Genomic DNA, 13,964 nt, shown 5'->3' with positions numbered 1-13,964 from the left:
ATTTATGGCCTCCTTTTTGCTGTGTCATCATGTGATAGGGAAAGAGATGAGAATGGGTTGGGGGAGGGGGAGTATGTAAGCTCTCTGGTGTCTTTTCTTTCCTCATGACCTCATTTAAATGTAATTACCTCCAAAAGCCCATCTCCACATAGCATCACATTGGGGGTTAAGGCTTCAACATATGAATCTGGGCGGAAAACAGTCCACAGCAAAGGTGTCATACTTCCAAGGCACTGCTAAGAAATCACTATAAGTTCTTGTTCTATGATGTCTTTTTCTTTTCCTAAGGTTGGTGCCATCCATCTCTCCTCTGAGAGGTATTGTTTTTTTAAGAGAGGCTTATTACATTTCAGGTCAAAGTAATTTTCACATTCCAATATTTTCTCTCTGATATTAACTCCAGATAACCTTGATTGAACTTGGATGTCCTCAAAGTTTCCTCAACCATACATTTGCAAATGATCTCATCCTTTACACTCTTTAAAAATACCATTTTTTTCTGATTATAAAATAAGACCTTTTCATTACAGAAAATTTAGAACACAGAAAAGCACAAGGAACAAAACCGAAACTACTCTTAACATAAACATCCATTTTATTTTGATTCTTTTACATTTTACTCTTGCACTTCTAGGAGATGTCTTATTTTCAGAAAGATACATCATCCACTGAATTCGTTGGGTGAAAAGGAACAAACACTTTATATTTGACTTCTGTGAAGATATAGAGATTGAAGAAATTTGTTGTATATGATGAATACTGAGACTTCCAAATAAGCATGTGTTCACCTGTTAATATTAACATATTCATTTTGCAATGAATAAAACAGACAAATCCTTGGAGATTATGGAGATAACCTTGATGGAGATTATGTTTTAAAATCCTTACATACACTCACTCAAAATACACTTATAATATGCTTGCTATGTGCCAGGCATTATGCTCAATGCCAAGAGATACAATGACCAAGATGTGCAAGAGCCCTGTTTCACGGAACTCAAATTCTATTGGGAAATTGACACTGTGGAAAATACAAATACGAATAACACATACTTGCCTTCAAGAATCTTACAAGGAAATAAGATATGTACAAATAGCTGTAATACAAATGAATGATTCAACAGTGTTCTCAGTGGGGAAAATTAAAGGAGGATAAACGTGAATTGGACCTTCAATTTGAATTGATGGATTAATATTAGAGAGTAAGGTGAAGAAGGAAACAACTAGATAAAGGACAAGCATATTGGAAAATTTGAAACAGTAAAGCCTGGTATACAGTAAAAATTTGGCACTTAGGGTTGATAAAAAATTAGTGACAGGTAGGACTAGAAAAGAAAATTGGTAATTAGGGGAGCCTGGGTGGTTCAGTTGATTAAGTGTGCGACTTCAACTCAGGTCATGATCTCACAGATTGTGAGTTTGAGCCCCTCATCGGGCTCTATGATGACAACTCAGAGCCTGGAGCCTGCTTTGGATTCTGTGTCCCCCTCTGTCTCTGCCCCACCCCTGCTTGCGCTCTCTTTCAAAAATGAATAAACATTAAAAAAAAATTTATTGGCAATTAAATCATACCAAATAGATCACTGACCACACTTCTATTTCTATTAGTTGACCATCTTTCTATTTATTGCTCCCCGAACTACAGAGAGATTTTTTTTAATATGAAAGTTATTGTCAAATTGGTTTCCATACAACACCCAGTGCTCATCCCAACAGGTACCCTCTTCAATACCCATCACCCACCTCCCCTCCCTCCCACCCCCCGTCAATCCTCAGTTTGTTCTGTTTTTGAGAGTCTCTTATGATTTGGCTCCCTCCCTCTCTAACCTTTAAGTTTCACAGGATCCACATAAGAGTGAAAACATACGGTATCTGTCTTTCTCTATTTGACTTATTTCACTCAGCATAACACTCTCGAGTTCTATCCACGTTGCTACAAAAGGCCATATTTCATTTTTTCTCTTGCCACATAGTATTCCATTGTGTATATAAACTACAATTTCTTTATCCATTCATCAGTTCATGGACATTTAGGCTCTTTCCATAATTTGGCTATTGTTGAAAGTGCTGCTATAAACATTGGGGTACAAGTGCCCCTATGCATCAGTACTCCTGTATCCCTTGGGTAAATTCTTAGCAGAGCTATTGCTGGGTCATAGGGTAGCTCTATTTTTAATTTTTTGAGGAACCTCCACACTGTTTTCCAGAGCAGCTGCACCAGTTTGCATTCCCACCAACAGTGCAAGAGGGTTGCCGTTTCTCCACATCCTTGCCAGCATCTATAGTCTCCTGATTTGTTCATTTTAGCCACTCTGACTGGTGTGAGGTAGTATCTCAGTGTGATTTTGATTTGTATTTCCCTGATGAAGAGCGACGTTGAGCATCTTTTCATGTGCCTGTTGGCCATCTGGATGTCTTCTTTAGAGAAGTGTCTATTCATGTCTTCTGCCCATTTCTTCACTGGATTATTTGTTTTTTGGGTGTGGAGTTTGGTGAGCTCTTACAGATTTTGGATACTAGCCCTTTGTCCGATATGTCATTTGCAAATATCTTTTCCCATTCTGTCGGTTGCCTTTTAGTTTTGTTGATTGTTTCCTTTGCAGTGCAGAAGGTTTTTATCTTGATGAGGTCCCAATAGTTCATTTTTGCTTTTAATTCCCTTGCCTTTGGATCAGTTCATCCAGAACTGGATGTTGCTGTCCAGTTCTCCCAGCACCATCTGTTAAAGAGACTGTCTTTTTTCCATTGGATATTCTTTCCTGCTTTGTCAAAGATTAGTTGGCCATACTTTTGTGGGTCTAATTCTGGGGTTTCTATTCTATTCCATTGATCCATGTGTCTGTTTTTGTGCCAATACCATGCTGTCTTGATGATTATAGCTTTGTAGTAGAGGCTAAAGTCTGGGATTGTGATGTCTGCCACTTTGGTCTTCTTCTTCAAAATTACTTTGGCTATTCGGGGTCTTTTGTGGTTCCATACAAATTTTAGGATTGCTTGTTCTAGCTTCGAGAAGAATGCTGGTGCAATTTTGATTGGGATTGCATTGAATGTGTAGGTAGCTTTGGGTAGTATTGACATTTTAACAATATTTATTCTTCCAATCCATGAGCATGGAATGTTCTTCCATTTCTTTGTATCTTTTTCAATTTCCTTCATAAGCTTTCTATAGTTTTCAGCATACAGATCTTTTACATCTTTGGTTAGGTTTATTCCTAGGTATTTTATGCTTCTTGGTGCAATTGTGAATGGGATCAGTTTCTTTATTTGTCTTTCTGTTGCTTCATTATTAGTGTATAAGAATGCAACTGATTTCTGTACATTGATTTTTTATCCTATGACTTTGCTGAATTCATGTATCAGTTCTAGCAGACTTTTTTTTTTTTAATGTTTATTTATTTTTGAGACAGAGAGAGACAGAGCATGAACGGGGGAGGGGCAGAGAGAGAGGGAGACACAGACTCTGAAGCAGGCTCCAGGCTCTGAGCTGTCAGCACAGAGCCCGACACGGGGCTCGAACCCATGGACCGTGAGATCATGACCTGAGCCGAAGTTGGACGCTTAACCGACTGAGCCACCCAGGCGCCCCAGTTCTAGCAGACTTTTGGTGGAGTTTATCGGGTTTTCCATATATAATATCATGTCATCTGCAAAAAGTGAAAGCTTGACTTCATCTTTGTCAATTTTGATGCCTTTGATTTCCTTTTGTTGTCTGATTGCTGATGCTAGCACTTCCAACACTATGTTAAACAACAGCAGTGAGAGTGGACATTCCTGTCGTGTTCCTGATCTCAGGGGGAAAGCTCTTACTTTTTTCCCCATTGAGGATGATATTAGCTGTGGGCTTTTCATAAATGGCTTCTAAGATGTTTAAGTATGTTCCTTCTATCCCTACTTTCCCAAGGGTTTTTATTAAAAAAGGATGCTGAATTTTGTCGAATGCTTTTTCTGCATCGATTGACAGGATCATATAGTTCTTATCTTTTCTTTTATTAATGTGATGTATCACGTTGATTGATTTGTGAATGTTGAACCAGCCCTGCAGCCCAGGAATGAATCCCACTTGATCTTTGGTGAATAATTCTTTTTATATGCTGTTGAATTCGATTTGCTAGTATCCTATTGAGAATTTTTGCATCCATATTCATCAGGGATATTGGCCTGTAGTTCTCTTTTTTTACTGGGTCTCTGTCTGGTTTAGGAATCAAAGTAACGCTGGCTTCATATAATAAGTCTGCAAATTTTCCTTCCCTTTCAATTTTTTGGAACAGCTTGAGAAGGATAGGTATTATCTCTGCTTTAAATGTCTGGTAGAATTCCCCTGGGAAGCCATCTGGTCCTGGACTCTTATTTGTTGGGAGATTTTTGATAACTGATTCAATTTCTTTGCTTGTTATGGGTGTGTTCAAGTTTTCTATTTCTTCCCGTTTGAGTTTTGGAAGTGTTTGGGTGCTGAGGAATTTGTCCATTTCTTCCAGGTTGTCCAGTTTGTTGGCATATAATTTTTCATAGTATTCCCTGATAATTGCTTGTATCTCTGAGGGATTGGTTGTAATAATTCCATTTTCATTCATGATTTTATCTATTTGGGTCATCTCCCTTTTCTTTTTGAGAAGCCTGGCTAGAAGTTTATCAATTTTGTTTATTTTTTCAAAAAACCATCTCTTGGTTTCATTGATCTGCTCTACAGTTTTTTTAGATTCTATATTGTTTATTTCTGCTCTGATCTTTATTATTTCTCTTCTTCTTCTGGGTTTGGGGTGTCTTTGCTGTTCTGCTTCTATTTCCTTTAGGTGTGCTGTTAGATTTTGTTTTGGGGATTTTTCTTGTTTATTGAGATAGGCCTGGATTACAATGTATTTTCCTCTCAGGACTGCCTTCGCTGCATCCCAGAGCGTTTGGATTGTTGTATTTTCATTTTCATTTGTTTCCATATATTTTTTAATTTCTTCTCTAATTGCCTGGTTGACCCATTCATTCTTTAGTAGGGTGTTCTTAAACCTCCATGCTTTCGGAGGTTTTCCAGACTTTTTCCTGTGGCTGATTTCAAGCTTCATAACATTGTGGTCTGAAAGTGTGCATGGTATGATCTCAATTCTTGTATACTTATGAAGGGCTGTTTTGTGACCCAGTATGTGATCTATCTTGGAGAAGTTTCCATGTGCACTCAAGAAGAAAGTATATTCTGTTGCTTTGGGATGTAGAGTTCTAAATATATCTGTCAAGTCCATCTGATCCAATGTATCATTCAGGGCCCTTGTTTCTTTATTGATCCTGTGTCTAGATGATCTATCCATTGTTGTAAGTGGAGTATTAAAGTCCCCTGCAATTACCACATTCTTATGATAAGGTTGCTTATGTTTGTGATTAATTGTTTTATAGATTTGGGGGCTCCCATATTCGACACATAGACATTTATAATTGTTAGCTCTTCCTGATGGATAGACCCTGTTATTATTATACAATTCCCTTCTTCATCTCTTGTTACAACCTTTAATTTAAAGTCTAGTGTGTCTGATATAAGTATGGCTACTCCAGCTTTCTTTTGACTTCCAGTAGCATGATAGATAGTTCTCCATCCCCTCACTTTCAATCTGAAAGTGTCCTGAGGTCTAAAATGAGTCTCTTTTAGGCAGAAAATAGATGGGTCTTGCTTTTTTATCCATTCTGATACCATGTGTCTTTTGGTTGGAGCATTTAGTCCATTTACATTCAGTGTTATTATTGAAAGATATGGGTTTAGAGTCATTGTGATGTCTGTATGTTTTATACTTGTAGTGATGTCTCTGGTCCTTTGTGGTCCTTGCAACATTTCACTCACAGAATCCCCCTTAGAGTCTCTTGTAGGGCTGGTTTAGTGGTGACGAATTCCTTCAGTTTTTGTTTGTTTGGGAAGACCTTTATCTCTCCTTCTATTCTGAATGACAGACTTGCTGGATAAAGGATTCTTGGCTGCATATTTTTTTTTCTGTTCATCACATTGAAGATTTCCTGCCATTCCTTTCTGGCCTGCCAAGTTTCAGTAGATAAGTCTGCCAGTAGTCTTATGGGTCTCCCTTTATATGTTAGAGCGTGTTTATCCCTAGCTGCTTTCAGAATGTTCTCTTTATCCTTGTATTTTGCCAGTGTCACTATGATATGCCATGCAGAAGATCGAGTCAAGTTACATCTGAAGGGAGTTCTCTCTGCCTCTTGGATTTCAATGCCTTTTTCCTTCTCCAGATCAGGGAAGTTCTCAGCTATGATTTGTTCAAGTACACCTTCAGCCCCTTTCTCTCTGTCTTCCTCTTCTGGAATTCCTATTATACAGATATTGTTCCGTTTGATTGCATCACTTAGGTCTCTAATTCTCTCCTCATACTACTGGATATTTTTATCTCTCTTTTTCTCAGCTTCTTCTTTTTCCATAATTTTATCTTCTAATTCACCTATTCTCTCCTCTGCCTCTTCAATGCGAGCTCTGGTCACCTCCATTTTATTTTGCACCTCATTTATAGCAATTTTTAGCTTCTCATGACTATTTCTTAGTCCCTTGATCTCTGTAGCAATAGATTCTCTGCTGTCCTCTATACTTTTTTCAAGCCCAGCGATTAATTTTATGACTATTATTCTAAATTCTTGTTCCATTATATTGCTTAAATCGTTTTTGATCAATTCGCTAGCTGTCGCTACTTCCCGGAGTTTCTTTTGAGGAGAATTCTTCCGTTTCGTCATTTTGGATAGTCCCTGGGGTGGCGCGGAACTGCAGGGCACTTCCCCTGTGGTGTCTGGAGTAACTTGTGTTGGTGGGCTGGGCCGCAGTCAGACCCGATGTCTGTCCCCAGCCCACCACTGGGGCCACAGTCAGAGTGGTGTGTACCTTATCTTCCCCTCTCCCAGGGTCAGGACTCACTGTGGAGTGGTGTGGCCCCTGTCTGGGCTACTTGCACACTGCCAGGCTTGTGGTGCTGCTTTGATGGGATCTGGCATATTAGCCAGGGTGGATCCACAAAGTGCACAGGGGCAGAGGAGCAGGCTCAGCTTATTTTGCCCTTGGTGGTCCCCTGCGGGAGGGGCCCTGCAGCACTGGGAGGGAGGCTGACCCGGTCTGAGGGATGGATCCACAGAAGCACAACATTGGGTGTTTGCGCGATGCAAGCAAGTTCGGCGAACTGGTTCCCTTTAGGGTTTTGGCTGGGGGATGGGAGAGGGAGATGGCGCTGGCCAGCATCTTTGTTCCCTGCTGAGCTGAGCTCTGTCTTCCAGGGCTCAACACCTCTCCCTCCCGGTGTCCTCTTGCCCTCCCACTCTCCAAGCAGAGCTGTTGACTTATAACATTCCAAGTGCTTGCTAAATCCCGATGGCTGTCAGAACTCAGTCCTTCCGGCCACTCTGCTTTTGCAAGTCAGACTCAGGGGCTCTGCCTTGCCAGGTGGGCTGCCCCTCCACTGCCCCGGCTCCCTCCCACCAGTCCATGTAGTGTGCACCACCTCTTGGCCCTTCCTACCCTCTTCTGTGGGCCTCTTGTCTATGCTTTGCTCTGGAGAGTCCATTCTGCTCATCTTCTGGCAGTTTTCTGGGTTATTTAGGCAGGTGTGGGTGGAATCTAAGTGATCAGCAGGACGAGGATGAGGTGAGCCCAGTGTTCTCCTATGCCACCATCTTCCTTGTTTTTCTCCCAGAGCGATTTATATAGAAGATATTTTTCAGCTATTTTTGTCATATCAAATTTAGTGAAAAATGCTGTCATTAATAAGGTCATCCTTTTTCCTCAAAAGTGTTTTGCTCTCAATGGCATGGTTGCAAATATAACTGACTTATTTTTTTAAGTTTCTATTAAGTTTTTACAAGAGAAGACATCGGTGTTTTTTAGATGTTTTTTAAACCATTATTAAATTTTCATCATGTTATCTTCAAATAAATGAAGGACATAGTTTTTGAAATGTTTCAGAACGTTTATTTCTATATGAATAACTTATGTAGTTCTTTCCAACAGGTAGGAATTGCTTCATGCCATTTTAGGAGCAAATAATACAGGTTTAGTGGACTAAGCCAAATTAAATCTGGCTTGAGCCTTCTGTTCCAATTAGAACAGAACTTGTTTATGTGTCCTCCATCTTCCTTAGATGGACCCTAAAGCACTAATCTCTCCAGTATTTCACTGCATCTGGAGCACAGAGCAGTGCCCTGTTCAGACTCTTCTCAAAAGCCTTTCTTCCCAGCTCTACCATTTGTAGAGCTTTGCACCAGTATCCTGCTTTTCCCTTCCCTACCATGAGAACAAAGCATTTCCCTAACCCTACAATCACAGAAATCTTACCTACTCTCCTGAAACAAGGCAGAAAATAACTTTGAATCTTTTTTGAGATGTCTACATCATGCTAAAGGTGAAGGAGAGTTTTTTTATTTGATCACCCAAGAAAGAGTTGTAATTTAAATCATATCCTGAGCAATAAGAAAAGGAGAAAGAAAACAGTCCTAACCAAAAACTTGAGAAAAAAACACATAGGCAAAAAAGGATACGGTGTGTGCAAGGACCAAAGTTGTTTGCGGTATGGGGAGCAAAGTTAGAAAAGGGCAGTTTGTCTCTATAAGACGTTTATAATTCTTATTGGAGAAATAAGAGTTGTTTTTCGTCTATTATTTAAGAAGCTTGCAGAGTCCATTAGAGGAGCCTCAGAACTAAGAACCCAAAGCTTCTGGGGGCCCACTCTCAACTGCTTTTATTTGTTTCATATGAAGGTCTCCACATAAGAGCTCATGTGGAAAAAAACACAAAGGTTTTATGCTGATAACAGGACATTTGAGTGTTTATTTGTACCGAGCCCTGTTCCAGACACTTGTCATGTAGTCGCACCACCGCCAACCATGTCCTTTACAGAAGAGAAAACTGCAGCTCAGGGAAGCTATGTATTTGCCTGTAGTTCCGTAGCTATAAAGTGGCAGTGCTCTCTTTTACAACTGTATTATATTTAAGTTGACTTAAGGGGACACTGATGTGAGTTGACAAGTCATTTCTGACACGTGCAGCCCCTGGCGCTGCTTTTTGGCTTAAAGACCCTGTGATGTCAACTCTGTACCTGGACTTTGACAACGCAATAAGTCATCATTCACAAGAGACGTGGGAAGGAAAGGGTCGAATAGACTGAAAGCACACCACGCCGTCGCCGGGAACCCCCAAACCCGAGCCTTCGCAGGGCAGAGCAGCCGGCAGTCCGCTTAAACGCGGGGCCTCCATTAGCCCCGCCCTGCTGCTGCCAGCCCCGCCCAGACCCCACCCAGACCCCGCCCCGCTGCCCTTGGCTGAGCCGGCGGCCATTAGTCTGGCCCCAGCACCCGCGCGGAGTTCGGGCCCTGGCGGCTTTTCCCCCAGAGCGGCGCGTGGTCTACGCGGCAGTTGCTGGGCGCCAGGACCACTCCCGGGGTAGCGAGGGATGCTGAAGGAATTGTAGGTATGGTCCATTTTTCTCAACAACTCTCACCCTTTCCAGGCCCTTGGGCACTGGCCCCTCATCCTGTGCCGTCCTTCCCTTCCTGTAGGCCCGTGGAGCTCCTTTCCTCCCGCTTCAGGAGCAGACGTGGGCTCCTTTGTCAGAAGCTGGGGAAACAGCCACAGACCTTTTTTCTCTCCTCCCCCTGACTCGTTTCTTTACTCCCTCATCCCACATCGCTGTCTTCTTTATTCTCTCCCTTCCTTCTCTGTTCCTTTCATTTTACAGATAACTCGCAAGAAAAAAGATCTGTCAGTCAAGACTGACTGCAAAATTAGTTTTATTAAGGGTAGACTGTTGTCCAAAGGGTGAATATGTGCAAATGAACTTTAACGTGCTCCTGTGACCGGACGTGTGTTCCAGGATTGGTAGTTGATCCTGGGAAGGCTTTCCTCCCTAACCTACCCACCTCTCAGTTCCCCCTCCCCAGCCTGTTTCTGTTGGCTTTATTACACTGGACAAGCCCTTTAGCTCAATGCTTTTGAAGAGACTAAGAGCAACTGTTGTACAGGTACCATGTGTCCAGTATACAGCATTCAGGAGTTACAAGAGCGCTGCAGGCCCATACCAGGTCCCTGAAAAATTAGATGGAGAGGAGCAATTGACGTGGGTATTCCCTAATTCTCCATAAGCGTAAATAAAATTGTAATTTGTGCAAGAGCAGTGTGGAAAGTTAACACTTGTTACTATCTCAGCTAAAGAATTCATGACCCCAAAGGGTTTAGTCACTATGTGCTTATGAAGAGCGCATTCCTATTTATTGCCTTCTGTGAATACCAAAATGTATATTAGCCATTTTTATCAGTTGGCTGTCTCTTGTCATGAGCTCCTGCCCGTTACCTAACAAGAGGGAAGAGGCAAGTGCAATAATAGTACCATCTAAAGTAACATGTTTATGGTACATCTCATGTTGTACATTATTTTCATATTTTCACTAAACAGATTTAATAGTACCTGGAGCTTAGTATAATATACATTCAGTAAATATTTGTTGAAGAGACGAATGGATGAGATCCTCAAGGAGCCATGCCTTATTCATTTTTGTATTCCCTGCACCCAGAGCTAAGTCTAGCACTAGCAAGTCTGCAAATATGAGAGATCAGATAGAGTGAGTGATTCACTCAGGAACAGGCATTCATTAAATATCTCTAGGAAATCTGTTTTGCCAGTTATTCTGAATACAATGGTAAGAAAGACTGGCAAGATTCCTATTCTCATGGAATTTAAGATTTAGTGAGCAAAGCAACGAGATAGGAATGCGGAAATTTTGGATAATGTTAAGTGTAGTCAAGAAGTAAAACAGTATGAAGTGAGAGAGACTGGGGAAGAGGTCGTCTTAGATTGATTGGTTAAGGAAGGGCTCTCTGAAGACCTGACATGTGCTAACACCTCAGTGATCTAAAAAAAAAAAAAAAAAAAAAAAAAAAAAACCACAGAAATAGTAGGATCAAAGCATTGAAGTTAAATGGAATTCCAATTGCAAAAATCCTACAGTAGGAAAGAGCTTGACTCTTTCAAGGAACACCATAAAGACTGCTCTAGCTTCAGTGTGGATTAAGTGGTACAACTTGACCTTGAAGAGATAGGGGCCAAATCATACAGGGCTTTGAATAGGTCATGAGGATCTACCCATAGAATAAGTTTGGAATTCATTTAAAGCATGATGATAAACCAGCAGGAAGTTCTCCTGGAAGGGAGTAATATAATCTGATTTTCATTGAAAATAGATGTGTTCTGCCTGTTATGTGGTTAATTGATCATAGGGTTGGTGACAAGATTAGTAGCAGAAGACGATTGTGATCCAGGAAGGAATGACAATAGTTTGGGCTAACATAGTATAGAAGTGGATGGATATAAGGTATATTTGGGGCAGAACCTACAGATTTGGTGATGTTATGAATGTAGGGGATGAGAAAAAAAGAGAATCTCCTATGTTTTTGTCTTGAATTTGAGTGGATGGCTGTGACATTTACCAAATGAAAAAGACTAAAGAAGAAAAAGTACCTGTGTGTGTGTGTGTTTATGTACATTGGGAAGGGGCTGTTTTTATTTTGTTCACCTAAAATTTGATCTATGCTTATTAGAAATCTAAAGTAAATCTGGTGTCTTGAGTTCTGTGTAAGGAACCAAAGATACAAAATTGAGGAACATCAGCATGTAGAAAAAACTATCTGGATAAAGTGTATTCATAGAGAGGATTCCAATGATTAGAGGTAAAGCAGAAGAAAAGAAGCAAGCAAAGGAATTGGGTAAGGAGTAGCCAGTGAAGTAGGAAGAAAATCCAAAGAGTGCGGTGACTTAAAAGTCAAGACAACAAAGCACGGCCAGTGCTATTGAAACACGTTGAAAAGTCAAATAAAGATATCTGATCATTGGATTTTGACAACATGTAGTGGTTATGTGTCTTGACAAGAACGATGAAGAGAAAATGTAATGTGAAGAATAGATACAGCACTATAGACATCTCAAGATACTTCAGGAAGAAGAGCTGAGAAATGTAGATAATAGAGGAGTATGTGGAGTCAAAGTAGAATTCTCAAAGATAGGGACACTTAAGTATGTTTCTAGGCTAATGGGAATTATTCAGCAGAGAAGAAAAATATTATAGTATAAGAGAGAATGTGTATATTTTAGGAGTGAAGTCTTTGAGAAAACAAGAGGGAATGGGATCCAGGGAATATGTAGCAGTGTTGGCTCAGGAACATGAACATAAAATTTGTAGTAATAAGAAGAAAGGCAGTGAGTATAGGTAGAGATGCAGATAGATGAGTAGATCTAGTGATCTCAGGAAAGAGTTTCTGCCTGATAGTGATTCTCTTTTTCTCAATAAAATAGAAAGTCTGAGGCAAGATCAGTAAGGAGAGAGAAGAAAGAATGTTTGGGTAGGAAGAGAAGGAATAAAATAGTCATTTTAGAGAATGGAAGGAAATCATTTGTCTTAGTCTGTTTGGGCTGCTGCAACAAAATAGCATAGACTAGGTGGCTTATAAGCAATTTTATTTCTCATAGTTGTGGAGGCTGGGAAGTCTGAGATCAAGGTGCTGGAAGATTCAATGTCTGGTGAGAGCCCTATTTCTGATTAATAGAAAGCCAAAAGGGATTAGAGAGCTCCCAAGAACTCTTATTAAGAGCACTAATCCCATTCCTAAGGGTTCTGTCCTCATGACATAATCATCTACCAAAGACCCCCTACCTCCTAATGCCATCACATTGGAGGATAGGATTTCAACATATGAGTTGTGAGGGGACACAAATATTCATCTATAGCAATACTACAGAAGCATAGTAGCATAGCTAGGCAGGATCAAGTGCCCATTTGAGATTTGTAGCCTTGTAAGTGGGTAGCTGAGATAGGGTGGAGGAAAAGATCATAGGAGCCAAGGAGATCAAGGAGCCATAAGACCGTAAGGATTGGCTTACCTGGATATTCTAGTGGCTAAGTGAGATCTTCAACCTAAATATCCTGACTGCCCACTCAGTAGGTTACAGTTTTCCTGAGAAATAGCTCATAGCATTGCTCTTTTGTGCCACTTATCCTTCCAGTTGACATAAAAAAATAAAAATAAAAAATTGTGATCTGATTTATTTTTTGATCCATATATCCAAATTCTAGATAGGCTGCTGCTTTTGTCTCTCTTATTCCTTTAATATTTAATTTTTTTGGCTTGTTTTCTTTGTGAATTTTTTTTAACCACTTCCATCAATATGTGTTTATTAAATTGCAAAAGCCTACCTCTTAAGTGGGAAAGTAAAGATGAAAGATAAAATTTGGAAATCCTGTTGCCTGTAGAGCTGGGATGACCAGTAATAGGGAAACCTGATTGATCTGTATTCACGCTAATAATAATAATAATAATGATAATAATAGCATTGGGGTAACCTTTTACATTTTGTGCTATGTTTTTATTTTCTCGTATCTCATTTGATTTTATAACTACCTTTTTCAGATGAGGAAACTGAGGCTCAAAGAGGTTAAGGGTCTTGACCAAGGCCACATACCGAGTAAGTGGCAGAATTATTAACCACAGAGTTCTGACAAAAATCCCATGGTTGTTTTTTGTTTGTTTTTTGGGTTTTTTGGTTCTTTTTTTTACTATAGTGGTTTGTTTCTTTGCTTTTTACACTCTATTATATCCAAAGTGATATCCAAAAAACAAAAAACTCTGCTAGGTAGAAAGTAATGGCTGGCTAGAGGCGTTTTACAGTTTAAAAACTTTTTGTTTGTGTTTAAAATTCAGCAGTTAATGAAATTAGATAATTACCTGCCATCTACTGTGTTAGGCAGAGAACTCAGAAATGATTACAAAATCAGCACTGATTTAATCCAGTAGGGAAATGCATGGAAATGCAAGTCACTAAGTAGCATTTCTTGGGCCCTTTCCAACATACTATATATGCTTCCACAATACCCTGTATCGACTAAATTCTATATACAAAGGAAAATGAATACAGTACCAGTTATATGGTGGGCTCTTGCTGAATATTTGTCAAATAAAA

The 13,964-nt window shown here is 40.0% G+C and overlaps 1 protein-coding gene across 7 annotated transcripts in view; it reads left to right on the top strand.

Annotated features, from left to right (window-relative positions):
- The first annotated feature begins 9,284 nt into the window (after window positions 1-9,284).
- SLC9B1 (solute carrier family 9 member B1) overlaps window positions 9,285-13,964 on the top strand; it is a 72,359-nt gene continuing 67,679 nt past the window's right edge. For 2 of the 7 annotated variants that reach the window (XM_049632148.1, XM_049632146.1), the window contains exon 1: window positions 9,286-9,428. The gene's annotated coding sequence lies outside the window, so the exon portion shown is untranslated. Of the gene's footprint in view, window positions 9,429-13,964 lie in introns of all 7 variants that reach the window. The other 5 variants (XM_049632147.1, XM_049632144.1, XM_049632143.1 and 2 more) reach the window with 5 other exon arrangements.

Source organism: Panthera uncia, chromosome B1 (assembly GCF_023721935.1).
Source record: "Panthera uncia isolate 11264 chromosome B1, Puncia_PCG_1.0, whole genome shotgun sequence".
Lineage (NCBI taxonomy): Eukaryota > Metazoa > Chordata > Mammalia > Carnivora > Felidae > Panthera > Panthera uncia.
Note: the sequence above shows the minus strand (reverse complement) of the source record. Positions and strands in the feature narration are given on the sequence as shown.